The sequence below is a fragment of the Aythya ferina genome, assembly GCF_964211825.1.
Source record: "Aythya ferina genome assembly, chromosome: 5".
Lineage (NCBI taxonomy): Eukaryota > Metazoa > Chordata > Aves > Anseriformes > Anatidae > Aythya > Aythya ferina.
The window spans coordinates 61,751,492-61,765,807 of record NC_140301.1 but is presented as its reverse complement, the minus strand read 5'-3'; positions in this window follow the sequence as shown (position 1 = coordinate 61,765,807).

The window sequence follows — 14,316 nt, the reverse complement described above, 5'->3', positions numbered from 1 at the left end:
AGGAGAGTTTATCGAATGATCAGAGATGCCTTGTTGGCGCTCATCCTTTGTAAACAATAAGAAATGTCAGCGGTGCTGGTTGCTGTCACTGCTGACAGTATAAAGAGCAGAGAGCGCAGCATTCTTTTGGAAAGCTGGTTTACTGGGAGAGGAAACAAGGCTACGGGATGAAGGCACTGGGTGGATATCCGAGTACCTTGGGAAAAGAGAGGAGTTTGGGCTTCTCACTCAGCAACCTAATGAAAACTAGACAAATAGTCTTGCATTTAATATATAGTTTCCAGCAATTCATGCTTCTTTTGTTAGGAACAATTCCAGTCTGTATTGGAAAGAGACAGTTAAATATAAAGAAATCATTTCCCATTGACAAGCAAGTTTCAAATTAAGAAGCCAAAGGAAGTTTATGAAAGAAAAGAGAGCTGCATTCAAACAGGTACATTTCCACTGCCCGGCTTCGCGTTCCTTCAATTTTGTAACAAAAAGAGAAAAAAATCTGATGCCTGAACAAATACTCAAATGAAAATCTGGAAAACTAAATAAGCCATCTGAGACTGAAACGCCACAATACAAACAGCGACAAGTAAAGCAGAAACTTTTAAACGTCTGTGAAAAAGGAACTGCAGGAGAAAATAGGACCAACGTGAACCAATTTCCAAACACAAAGCTATACCTGCAGGCAAACATTTATCTAAAGGAACAGAATGTTCCGCTATTTAGGATCCCATAAGAAAACATGAGACAAAAACACAGAGACATTTCCAGGATTCAGCCGGATCAGTAAATCCAATCTGTGTTATGCAGCATTTCTAATACAGCTGATATGCTAAAGAAAAAAAAAGAAGGCAGATTTCCTCCAACAAAACCAATTACACGTGTTGAGCTGTAATAAACAACCTACTGTCAAAACAGCATTATTTAAAACAACTGACAACACTCCGTATTCGCTGCTGGTTTGACACACAAAGTACTGGATGGATTCGGAGAGTTATCAGTCTATCAGTCACCCTGGGAGATTTATTGCACTCGAGTCAAATAAAACTCAGGGAACTGTTTAACTCTTGATCTTCTAGCCTCTGCAGAAGGAAAAGGAGAATGAAAGCAGTCTGGGAAAACACAGAGACTCTCTGAAGCAGAACTTTTGCTGGTGTTAATTGTCGCAGCTCCATTGCGTCCTACTCCTTCTAAATCCATCTGTCCATAGAGATGGCACTGCCACACGGCAAATACACTCGTATACCCCAAACAGACAGACATTTAGAGAAACAAAGAGAATATTTTCAAAAGCTCAGTTATTCTAAAATCCAAACTTGGGAAAACAGTGCCAGAAAGGCACCCTCCTCTGAAAATCCCTTTCAGGTGCCCTAAACATCAGTGTTGTTGTGTTTCACATTTCACATGTTCCACTGTGAAAATGTGTTTCTCTTTGTTCCCTGGGAAAATGATGTTTGAATACCGGTACAGACCACTGGAACAGAGCCCCAAAGACCCCAGGAGCCTGGAACTTTCCCCTTTATTCAGAAACGCTGCTGAAAATCACGATGGTAAGTGTGCACTTCAAGGCAGACATGGATGAGGCCTCTGTGCTTCTACTTACCCTGTTTTAGACAACTGAAGTCAATGAGAATGCCATGAACTTCCCTGGGCACAGGGACAAGCCCACACCTCTCAGAGCTTAAACCTCCTTTCTTTCCTGGGAAATCCTACAGCCAGTGAACTCACCAGGAGCTTCACCTAAAAAACTTAACTCATTTTAGATTTTTTATTTCTCAACGATAATCTCAAAACAAAGCAAGCATTATCAGTGACCTAGCACTGCATAAGGGTAAGCAGAACTCCTAAAATATTTCTTTTCCCTTTCTTTTCTTGTTCGCTTTTAATTGCGAAGTAACAAAAGGGACTCTCACTGTTTGGATCACTTTCATGAAGAGCAGTAAACCCACAGACCCGGTCTTAAGGAACAATTGTTCCTGATCTGCTTTCTAAAGCTAACGAATAGTAAAAATAAAATAAAATAAAAAAGATTTGCCTGTCATGGGAGTTGGTCAATAAAATGCAACAGTGTTTATTACAACATTTAAGGTCTGTGATTAAGAACACCAAAAGGCCTAAACTAGAAAGGGTTTTAGCCTGTAATTTCCCTACAGTCCTGGCCTGTACTTCCTTATGAGCTAGCTCAGCAGGGCTTTTCTTCCATGTCCATCATCAGCTTGTAATTATTGCCATTCTCAAAGCTATGCCAGATGGGCTCTTTAGAAGCCGGCATGCAGCTTGTTTATGAGAGAGCGAGCTGTAATATTACTCTACACAGAGACCTATCTGGTCCTAGTCAAAGAGCCATCGTGTTCCCCCCTCCCCGTCCCTCCTCACTCTCCCTGCTTCCCTACACAAACCTCTCGGTTTCAGCCTGCTGCCCCCTGCGACTGGGGACAGCACGGGCGAGACTGTAACCCAGCACAGGGAGGCTGCTCGCTGTCCCTCACCCTATTTATTTCTCTATTTATTTCTTATTTCTCTATTTATTTCCCTATTTATTTCTCTGCATTGAAACGGTGCAAACCAGACACTCGGCGAAGACGCTGGCTTCGGGGCTTTTTCCTGCTTTCTCCCACCGCCTTCCTCCTCTCTTCACTTTCCTTCCTTCCTCCGAGCAAGCGCTGGAGTTTAGGGACAGGATCTCCCCTCGCTGCGCCTAGCGGAGAGGATAAACATTCGTGGCGAGGTTGAGGTTAAGCAGCCGTGCACGGCAAGGCAGGGAATGGCGCGAGCGAATAACCCGGAGTTCATCTTGTTCTAGGCGGTCAGCGTTCGGTATCTTGGAAGGCCAGGACAGTGCTTCTATCAGTAGTTAATGAGGCAGGACTTGCAACAGATAGCCACTTTGAGCTTACAAAAGCTTTCAGATGGCTCTGTTTACTTTGATCCATTTCAGTTCATCCGAGCCTTTTTTCTTTCCCTTTTTTTTTTTTTAAAACCTTCCCCCTCCCCACAGCCACCCCAGATAAACTGCCTTCCCCCTCTCCCCCCCGGCTCCTACCTCCAACAATAGTATCATTTACCGACTTTTATACTTCACAAGTTTGAAGATCTTTAGTCAAGTTCTGCTACAATGGCATACAGAAAAAAAAAACACGGCTCTTGAGAGCACCACCATAAAGAGCGCGGGAGGGGAATCTGGCTGCAGAAACGTAATTAAAAAATCCAACTGCCGAAAGATAAATGAAAGGAAAGGGGGGGGTGGGGGTGGGAATAACAGGAAAGGCTGCATTTTCAGGAGAGATTTAAAGTTATTTGTTCCTGATTGGGGGAACTGCTCATTCTTTTATCCCTTGTTATTTTATCCATGTGATGCCAAAAGAACTTTCTTTGTTAAAATGTTCTCAGAACGGATAAAACTAATTTGCTGGAATGTGAAATAATCCAGAAAGTAAGAGGACTGTGCCTAATGTTCACAGACGGAGAATGCCAAATTAACCGGCCACGGTTTCCAGTCCCTGGGGCACAGGGCTGGAATTTAAAGCTTCCGAAGAGAGCCCTGGTGCTAATGGATTTGCATGAAACTTGGCATGCTAATGGAGATTGTCTCTTGTAATGAGCTTTTAATTAGGCCTGCTTGGTGCTTGACCTTCTTGTAATATGGGGCCACTCCTCAGATGACAGCATTTCAAACCCACAGGTGTGGAGAAACCGTGCTTGTAAACACGCAGGGCTTACCCAGCATTCTTCAAATCCGGACACTTATTTCCCTCCAGTTGCCTGCCTCTTCATCACTTATTATTCTTTCCCTCCCGTGAACATCCTTGCTTCCTTGATTATTATTTTGAAAGAGATTTCGTGTCGGTTGTTTTCGTTTTCTTGCCTATTTCAAGATCATGTTCCCAGCCAGTGGGAAAACAAAAAAAAAAACAGCAATGGGAACCTGATGGAAGCACACATGGGCAGCCCCGGCGTGGCATGGGGATGGGTTACAGGCTCTGAGAGCTGTGATTCCCACTGTCCTTCCAGAAAATAAATGTGGGGACAAACTCCTCTGCTGAACAGGCAGCCAAAACAGCCATCTCTGGACATACACGCATCAGCCCAACTGCTGAGGGCTGTTTGACACTCTGAACAGCTCTGAACACAAGTAGCTGTACTTGTGGTACATGTATTTTATATGTAGTATGTGCTTTATGTGTGTCCCTTTAGTATAAGTTCTACAATAAACAGTTTCTTACCCCTCACCGTGGCTGTCTGAAATCAGCACTTCTGCCTTCCATGCTTACCGGCTGCCCTCCAAACGCTGCCAACATGCGGTAACAGACTGGAAGGCAGCACCTTGGGGAGCTGTGTGAATCCCTTCGAAGGCACAGACCCGAATTCTCACAGTGCAGGCTAGCAGTCACCATGCTTTCCCAAACGCTCCAGCTCCTCTCATAGGCTTTAAAAAGAAAAAAATCTCTGAAAGGAAAGAAGTTGGGTGTGAACCGTATCAATATGTCATTAAAGAACAGCGGATACCGGTAAAAAATGTAAATCATTCTTCTGGAGCAGCCTTTTCTGCCGATTCTGCCTTTTAGGAATATAATTAGCAGTTGACATCAGAGGATACATATTCATAGATTCATAGAGCATGAGGCCAGAAGAAACTATTAGATCATCTCGTGTGATTTCCTATGTATCACAGGTCATTAACTTTCACAGGGTTACCCCTGTGCTGAACCCAATAATTTGTATTTGACCAGTGTCACTTGTGGCTGGCCGGCACGTACCTTTTACAAAGGCAGCAAAACACGGAGAACCTGTCAGTTCTTTAGCTCCCATCTTTGGGTTGTTTTAATGATTAAGTTCCCCTTTCATTAGAGAGTCTCATTTGCAGTTCAAACAACTCTGTATTTGGCTTCTAGCTAGCAAGTCTCATTATGTATTTCTTTAATAAATTAAAAATACCACCTCATGAAGTATTTCATACCTGTGAAAGCATTTCTTCTTTGAGACCTATCCACCTTCTTTTCACAATATAATCTAATCGAAATTAGGAAGTCTCTCCCAGTGAGGCATACATTAAGCAAGGACTGCAGAGCTACTGTCCCAGCAATGAAAGTGAAAAGGCTCCCAGAAACAAAATCTATCGAGCTCCACAATGGAGAAAGCTCACTAAGGTCACTTTAGATACCTGCATTGGTGATATCCACCTTTGAGCCTGTCAGGAAAACAAACGAAATAGGCAATTTAGGAAACAAATCATCTGAGCTGTTTCAAGCAATCATTATGGGAAGAAACTGATACGTCGTAATTCTCTTTGCTCGTTATTTGTGACGCTAGATAAGTAGCTCAGGTGTGGACAACTCGCTGTTAACATCTGTATGTGGCCCTGCTGTACTAACATCCGAGTGAAAAATAACATCCCTCCATGCAGAAGTTAATTCACATGAATCTGAAATTGAATAAACACAGCTTTTCTCTTTAAACTTTACACACAAAAGTAGGAAAACCCGAAGTACCTTCATAAGTACCCTGACTCTACCCAAAATAACTCTCAAAACCTTATTATTGCCGAGGTTTGAAGCTTCCCTTTTCTTTCTGGAGCAAAGACTTCAGATGGAAAATCTGAAAACGAACGTTTCAGTTGAAGCAAAATTCAGACAAAAACTCTTGGCAAAGCTTTGGATGAAGATAAAGGACAAGGATAAGACAAGTTTGTCTTTGTGCAACGAGTCGCGGGACGATCAGCTGTCAAGGCCTACAACTCATTCAGTCCTTCTCACAGATGGTTTTACAATTAAGAAAAGCGACTTGAGTGTCAAGTGGGAAAAGGAGTACTCCCCCAAGATTCATCCATTAGCTCTGTCAGCAATACCCCAAGCCTCCACATCAGAGCAGGTTCCTTGACTGTTGACAAGACAATAAAGAATGACTATTTACCATATGGTAATTGTAGTTCAAGATGTGTTGTCCACATGGATTCTCCTTCTGCATCTCGTGTATCCATACCGAGTTGAGGTCTGTCGGATAGCAGTGCCTACAGAAACATCTTTATGGCTGGATCCGAGTTCCTTGTCTCCTCAGATAACCTATCACAACCACAAAATACGTGCTGAATGCCCCGGGGCTGTGAAAAGGTCAAAGAGAAAAACCCATCCTAGAAGCCTAGGGAGATATCCTTAAAAAGCACTCGAGGTACTTTCTGTAAAGTAAATGAATGAGATGATGAAAGAAAATACTTTGCCACCAACTCTGTAATGAGGTATTAGGGAGGAGTGTTGAAAAGACACGGGAAGTTGTTGAGATATTCAAAAGATATTCAAACCCCAAATGGGGAGGGTAAATCTTTTTTTGGGTGGAGGGGAGGGAGGGGTGCATGGTGGCAGTAGAAATAGCAGGAATAATAATTTAAAAAAATAAAAAAACAAAACTCCAAGGGCATCTCCTCCAGATCTGTAAGTTATACAAGAACCTGCAGTTCGACTGTAGATGAACAAGTGCAGAGAGCTGAGACAACGCTCTGGGAGATTTTGTGTCTAGCACATTGCTAAGAGCAACAGTCACGCTACAAGTCAGCTTCTTCTTCTTCCAGCGATTATAAATCACAAACATATTCCTCTGCATGCTCCCATGTGTTACAATGGTTGTTAAACTTCCTTCTCAAGACGGCAGCAGCTTGGATGTTTTGATGATGATCTATGTGTGAATGTATTAACAGTGACAAATGATCAAAATTAGAATTTTCTTACAGAATTTTTCTCCTCAGATGGCCTAAGCCCTCCTGGTGAAACCAGCCATAAAGTTCTCTGTTTGTCTGGAAGCCTGATAGGTGACATCCACTCTAGATACACAAGAAAGGCAAAATAAAGATTCTTAGCATGGAAAAAGGCTTCATCTCTTCTTATTCTCCAGTAAGCAACATGGGCAGGACCTAAATGGCATATTCCAGTTAATTAAAGTGATGCTGTCTCGTACACATCCAGCTTATGAAACTTGCTGATGTCCCTGGTACTCCAAAGTTCCAGCAAAAACAACTCAGACACTTATTACTTGAATATTTCAGGTGGAAAGTTAATAATTTGCTGGACAAGAATTGAGGATGATTCTTAATAAAATGTCTTCCTTGTAAAAAAAGCATATAGATCTGCTGCTACTGATTTTCTCTCCATCCTTACTTGTTATTGCTTAGAAGAAATTAGAAATTCCCTTCTCCAGGCCAAACCCCCCCAGCTCCCTCAGCCTGTCCCCACAGCAGAGGGGCTCCAGCCTCTGAGCATCCTCTCTATAAGGTCTGTGTAGTGTCAGAATTCAGCTCGGGTTTGGAAGGGAGCAATTCCTTTGCACTTCAGCAAGCCCTCTTTAAGCCTTTTATTGACCTTTTTACCAGAGTGGAAGCACTGAGCATCCTCAAGGAGCTGCCAGCTGAAACTGTACTGAGTTCACCAAAGGCTCCTTACAACCAGCAGGTATTGTCAACTGTTCTGAATCTGTCTCCTAGGAAAAGAAAGTGGATGACAGCAAGCCTGGATAGGAAATAATCTCCTCCATTTAGCTTCAGGGTGCACTGTTTTGATCTTCCCAGGTAAGGAGGCACTTGTTTAAGGAGGCTATGTTATGCACTTCAAGAACAGGTTGACTTTGCCTAACAAAGTTGGCCACTTACTGGTTAAACTGGGAAGTACAAACAGCGCAGGTGGGGATGGGAAGTCAGCTAGGTTATGCTGGTATCACATCTTCAGTGAGGAGAGTCAGCATTAGACGAATTATTGGTTATTGCAGATGAGCAAACCGGTACAGTTCTGTCTACCAAAGTCTCTCCAAATCTTCTTAGCACGTCCTTGTGCATCAGGAAATTATTATTTCAGGAATATTCTCAGGGACAGTATTCTTTTGAACTTCTTTCCGCGGTTCTCCATAGGAAGAGCAAAAAGTAAATGCTGTTCTGAATTTAAGGTCCAGAGCTGAACTGCCTCCCCAGGACAGAGATTAGACTTTGCCCTACTAAATTAAAACACAGATGTGAGTGTGAATGTCAGGTGTTTGTGATGTTTGACCAATGAAGCACACACAGCTGAGAACATGAGGATCATTACACTGGGCCGGAGCCTTTTCCTTCCATGATTTTCAAATCCCTGTCCTTTTCCAAGTAATGATGCTAAGGAGACACCCTGAAAGAGTAAGAACAGGGCAATGCACTTGCCTGAACACTCTTCAAGCTTACACCTCTGCTCAGCCCAGTGGATTTCATGGTTTCTTCTGTTTAGAAACACTTCACTATCTCCCTTGAAACCTATTTTTGCAGCCATCTACACATGCTCTGACACAGCTCCAGAGATAAAAGCCCCATCTCTTGTGTCTGGTCTGAACAGACCCCCCTTAGCTGCACGAGCCCCTCATTGCCCTGTGGCTCTTTTACTGCCACACGAACAGCTGATCCCCATCAAAGTGCCCCACATCAGCCTTCTCAGCTTTGCTGCGTTAATGAGAACCAACACCACCACGGACATTTATCAGCCCTGGTCTTCTCTGAAGCTTTGCTAGTTCTGTTTTGTTTCCAGATGAGGGACCAGAATTGAATACCAGACTGAACGAGCAGGCAACAAGTGCATTTATATAGTGCTGTAAGGATCTTTTCATCTCCCTTCCCTTCCTAGTAATCCGTAACATACATTATTTATTTTTTTTGAGTGCTGTTGAGCATTGAACTGACATTTTTGCAGAAGAAGAAAACTAGTGATCGGTGCATCTTTCTCCTGAGCAGCAAGGCTCCTCACCTAAAGCTCCTGGGTTCGCATGGCAACCCTAGCACACCTTCCCCCAATTAAATCCTGCCTTACCACCAGATTCTCTCACTGCTCCTCCTCTCCTCCCCTGGCCCCTTTGGATGTGCAGAACGGCGCTGGCCCCAGCTCAGGACTCCTCTTATGAACTTTGCTGACCGCGAGAGCTGACCATTTATTTCCTCTCTCTGTATCCTGTTGTTTTCAGCTGGCTCTTTATCCATCCACCGAACTTCTCTGCTGTCCCATGGTCGTTATGTTTCCTTAAAAGCCCTTTGTGGGAAATTTGGAGTAGAGTCTTTTAGAAAACACAAATTACATCCATTGCATCAATGTTGTTCACTTTTTCATTGATTCTTCAATAAAACCTCCAAGATCTTTGTAAGATGGAACTTCCCTTTGCAGGAGCCATGTTGACTCTTCCCAAGTAGGTCATTTTTATGCAGGTGCCCATTATTTTTTTACTAATTTACCCATGGGAACATTTGCATTACAGTTCTGGAGTTCCCCTGCTGAAAGGCTGACGCTACGTTTGACCTCCCCTAGGTTGGAAAAGACTGTTAAAGCTGGAAGGGACACGGCTCGCACAAGTGACCAAAGGAATAGTTGGTGCCTTGGCGTCGCAGCCCAGGTGGCCAGAGCTCAGCCACACTGCTCTGGTTTAGGCCCCAGAGATCTCAGTTGTCAGGACTGCTGCTGCTGTCTGGGTTGTAACTGTGCTTACAAGCACTGCACAACATCCAGAACTGAAATCCCACTGCTCTACCCAGACTCCGTCAGTTCACATCCCCAGATTTTTATATTTATGTAAAATCTGAGTTGTCGTGGATTTAGATTTCATAAAAGCAGACCATTAGGACTTTGTTCAAGAAAATGCAAGTAAACCAAGAAAAAAAAAAAAAAGAACAAGACAAAGACAGATCCCAGGGACAAACAGTGTAGGGTCATCTACAGCATTTTGCTCTCCCCTCCTTATGACTTCAGCTCCAACACCTCCATGTTCCTTCTGCCTCTGCCAAATCCTTTCCAGCAACCCCAGCTCCCCGCCTTGCCCACCTTCCCCATTCCTCTGCCCCATTCATCCCCAAACCTGAAGTACCTCATTCATTGCTTCAGTCCTTCCCAAACTGTTCATGGCCTCAGGGCAGATACTCCTCTTATTGGGCTCTCTGCATTATAATGGCTGACTTAACTTTCCCTAAATTCATTATGTGCCTTAGCAATGAAAGGCTCTTACCACTATTTTACGTGTGACACTCAGTCACAGAGAGGCAAAGTGACTTACTGAGGTTCCCACAAAGTCTGTAAGGGAGCAGAAAGCTGAACACACACCTCCCAAGTCCAAAGGAAACACTCATACCACGGGCCAGCCCTCTGCTCTCAGGTGGTGAGCCCCCTGTGGAAGTGGCAGTGGCACATTTCAGAGAGAAATGAATTATTCTAAATTCACATTTGTCACCTCTGCAGCACCTTGGTCCACATTCAGAGCTTTGTGCAGAGTGGTCATACCAAGGGCCCTTCAAGCACACACAAATATGTGATATGGTTTAGTGGAGGACTTGTTAGTGTTAGGTCAGAGGTTGGACTCGATGATCTTGAGGTCTCTTCCAACCTAGAAATTCTGTGATTCTGTGAAAATAGCAAAAACGGAGAGGCTGCAGCACCATCCTGAGACGAGCCGTGTCAGTGCTCTGTAGCTCAGCTCAATGAAGGCATCCGAAGGAAATAGTGGTGCCAGCAGAGCAGGGCAGAGATGTTAGACAAAATAACTCTCAGCAGCGGGTAGCCCAGCAGTTCTGGCAGCACCGGGCTGTTTGTGCTAACGATGACAGCTGCAGAGAAGTGGGCATGCTTTTCACTTCGTGTTTCCAATCCTAGCTGCCCTTTTCGGGAGTGCTGTGGAACTGGAACGGCCCGAGGCCTTCTCTTACCCCCCCTGAAAACGGGAAGGCAGCTGCTGCACTCCACATCGTGTACCAGTGCCCTGTAAAAAGTAATGCTGTGCAGCTGGCCGTGACCAGGATGGCTTGCTCGAGCTAGAGTCAAGCTCTGGGGCTGGTGTGTTTGTCCCGAGCCTGTGCAATGGAAGGAAGATGGGTCTCAGCCTCAGGACTGCGCTCCTGCTCCCGGGTGCAATGCCCGGGGAGCACTTGTCATGCAAGCATTCCCAGACAGATCAAGGAACAGCGTCAGATTTTCTTAGATTACTCACATGAACCAAAGGAGCAGGATTTGGCCTGGATACAGGAATCAGTCAGTTACCCACCAGGACAATACAGTGAATAATTGAAGATGAAAGGCAGCTGTAAACAAGCAGCGGACCGGCACATTGCGCCGCCCAACAGTGCTGGGGCTGAGCAGCACACGGAAAAGGAAATTCCTATCCATACGAAATGGCAGGAGAAAGTTTGATAAACAGGACGTCATTATCAAATTATGAGTCAGAGACAGTGTCATCTGCCACGCAGATGAATGGTGTCACCCGTAAAGGAGGCCATGCCAGGGACTGGCCCCTCTCACCTGGAAAAAGAGATGGGGTTGAAAGCCAGGGAGGAAGGGAAAGGGGAAAAGAGCTGTGGATAATCGGGTTTGGTGCTCCTGCTGGAGAGGACAGCAAGATAGCTGCTGCTTGCTGCTGCTGCTGGTGGGAAAGGGCAGCAAAAAACACAAAAAACACCCCACTGAAGCAGCAGTGGAACTGCCAGCTCTCCAGGGACAGTAGGTGTCTGCTGCTTGCCCTTACAGCCTGCCCAGCAGCAGAGCAATACCTCCGGGCATCCTGTGACGTGCTGGGCCATGGCACAAAGGGCCTGCTAAAACCCCCCAACCTGCCACGTGTGGATCTCTAAAGAGCTGCCAGGTCCTGCACAAGGGGACACACTGGCTGGCAGGTGTCGGTGCCCTGCACTAGGAATAACAAGGCCAGCAGGGTGAGGCTGAGCTTTGGCTCAAAGCCTTGGCTGTGGTCACTCCTGCAGCACCCCCAAGGAGCTGAGAGAATAAAGGTCGAGCCCTTCCCTGCTCACCGTTTGTTGCCTGAGGCTCTTCAGAGCCTTCTCCATCACCTGCCTTCCCTCTGCACCATCTCTCCTGTCCCCTCACCTCTGGGACAAACGAGGAGCCCGAGGCTGACAGGCTGGGAACATTTCGCATCCTGGTGCAGCTCCGCTGTGGCTGATCCAGCTGAGCACACACTGCAGAGGCCATTCAGTCACACCAGACTCCCCACGTTCTGTGTCTCCTCCTTTTTAAAACATTATCCTTCAGTTTCCAAGGACAGACCAACAGCTTTTATTAACCCTACAGATATTCACCTTTAAAAACACAATCCTTTTTTTTTTTTTTTTTTTTCTGGAGAAATCGCTTTCATGTTTATTCTAAAGGACAAAGCAGTTGTGGTTCTCGGCATGGTTTTACAGTTTACAGTCCCACACATTTTGCAAACTGTAAAACACGGATGTTTCCCTAGTGGAAAAAACTTCACTGTAAAAAATTCATGGAGTTTCCTGTTTTCTCATGGAGCTTCACTATTTGTTCTTTAAAAAATTATCACCCCCGTGGAAGAATCTGGTAGAGCTTCATGGCAAAGAAGCCGCATTCCACAGATGTGCTAAGTGTCCCACTAAGTGCAGGCGAAAATGATAAGCTCTGTTACGAAAGCTGTAGAGTAATTCAGAAGGCCCCGTTGCTGTTTTCGTTTACTGTCTGTCCGTTTATGTAAGAGGTTATTTTTCACTGCAGGTTGGCTGTTTCCAACCTTGCTACGTCGAGTTTTCCACTCAGCAGAACGGGGTGAACCCAGCACAGAGCGTTACGGGGAGCCAACACCCAGACCCCACAGGGGAGCAGGGAAATCACCCCAAAGGTGGCTCCGTGCTGGAGTCCTAGCGTATGAAGGGTGCAGGACGGGGACTTCACAGAGCAGGGGACCAGGTCAGTCCCTGGGAAAGGAATCAGCAGGGTGCTGAGTGTACAGGGGGCATCTGACCCACAGCACGTGCTGCCCAGGGTCGTGGTAACCGAGGGACAGGAGCATCTTCCCCTGCCCTCTCCCTTCCTCAGGGAATCTCCCCGTGTTTGTACCAGCTGGAGGAGCATCTGGGAGGCAAAGGGAAAAAAAATAAAACTCCTCCACTTCTCCTTTCTCTCCCTCACACCTGCCTTGCACACGGCAGAAGGATCTCCACTCCTGGCAGCAGCAGGGTGGCTCTCAACAGGCACCCCTTAAGAGCGTGTTGTGCGTGAGGACTGCTGCCCAGAGGGATGGGAGCGGGCTGCCCGCGGGCTGGAGTGAGACCTGGCCGCCTCGCAGCCTCCTGGAAAGGCAGATCCAAGACTGCAGCCACGGCAGCAACACCTTCACGCTTGGATTCTGTGCTCAGTGGTTCTGTGCCCATTTTTTTCTAGCTGTTGGTAAATATTACTTGCTTATCACAAAGCTAGCACGTAATGCTTGTTGTGTAACGCTTATCACATCACGCTGCTGGCATTTTCAGTGCATCTCATAGGACAAAGCCACCAGCTAGGAAAGAAATCTTTTCCAGAAATCCTTTGGGCTTGGAAGGATATCTACAAACGTCTACAAACTGGGGAAAGGGACGCTTTTGTCACAGAAAGAACAATTGCTTGGCCTCTCACCTCCGTCACCCCAGCTGAATTTATCCAACCAGAAAATCCGGTGCTGTTAATGGAGATCTTTCTTGTTCGTTCCAAGGCTTTCAATCCAGAATCAGATATTCAAATCTACAAATAACATGAAGCTGCCTGCAGCACCTCGAGGGACCCGTGAGTCACACTGGAAAATCTCCCTCAGCTACACAGGAGCCCTGGGAATTCAGGTGAGGAGAGGCAGAAGTTCAGAGACCTCCTACAGCGGCACAGCCAGGAGACACAGGGCAAGCAAAGTGGCAATTCTTTTTTTTTTTCTCCTCCCTCTCTTTTTTTAAATTTATTTTTGAAGAATCTTACAGTTCTCTGTGTTTCCATACTGGTTTAAAGACTAACCAGAGCTGGGGACAAGCTCTGCCATAGGCAGGCTGAGCAAGAGCGTGGTGTGAAAGCTGGTAAAGGATTTCTCCTTACCCAAGACCTCTACGAGGTTTGCTCCTTGTGCTGCAAAACACAGCTTCAAATCTCAGAACTCAACCCCAGTACAGTTCCTGCTCGCCCTCTGTATTCCCCCCAGACTGTTTTTTTTTTTTTCTTTTTTACTGAATGGCCATAAACTTCACCAACAGATTCCACCGGGGTTATGTTACACCACCACCCGACCCCAAATCAATTACAGTCCGAAGGGATAGAGTTGCAGAGAGTCTGCGAAGCCCAGTCCTGGCGTTTCCACCAGGGGCAGGGAAAGCACAGCGCTGAGAACAGAGCCTGGGGATCCCTCTGAAAGAACAGAGTGGTTTCACAACGGGACCGGGAGGCAGGATGCCTAGGGTTGTGTGCCAGCTCTGCTGCTGCTGCCCATGTGGGATCAATCCCTTTATTTCTGTCTCGGTATAGGGTTATTGGCACACCGCAGTCCCCATCCTCGGGGCCTCTCAGTGCTGATGCTCCAGGATAAAGATGCAGA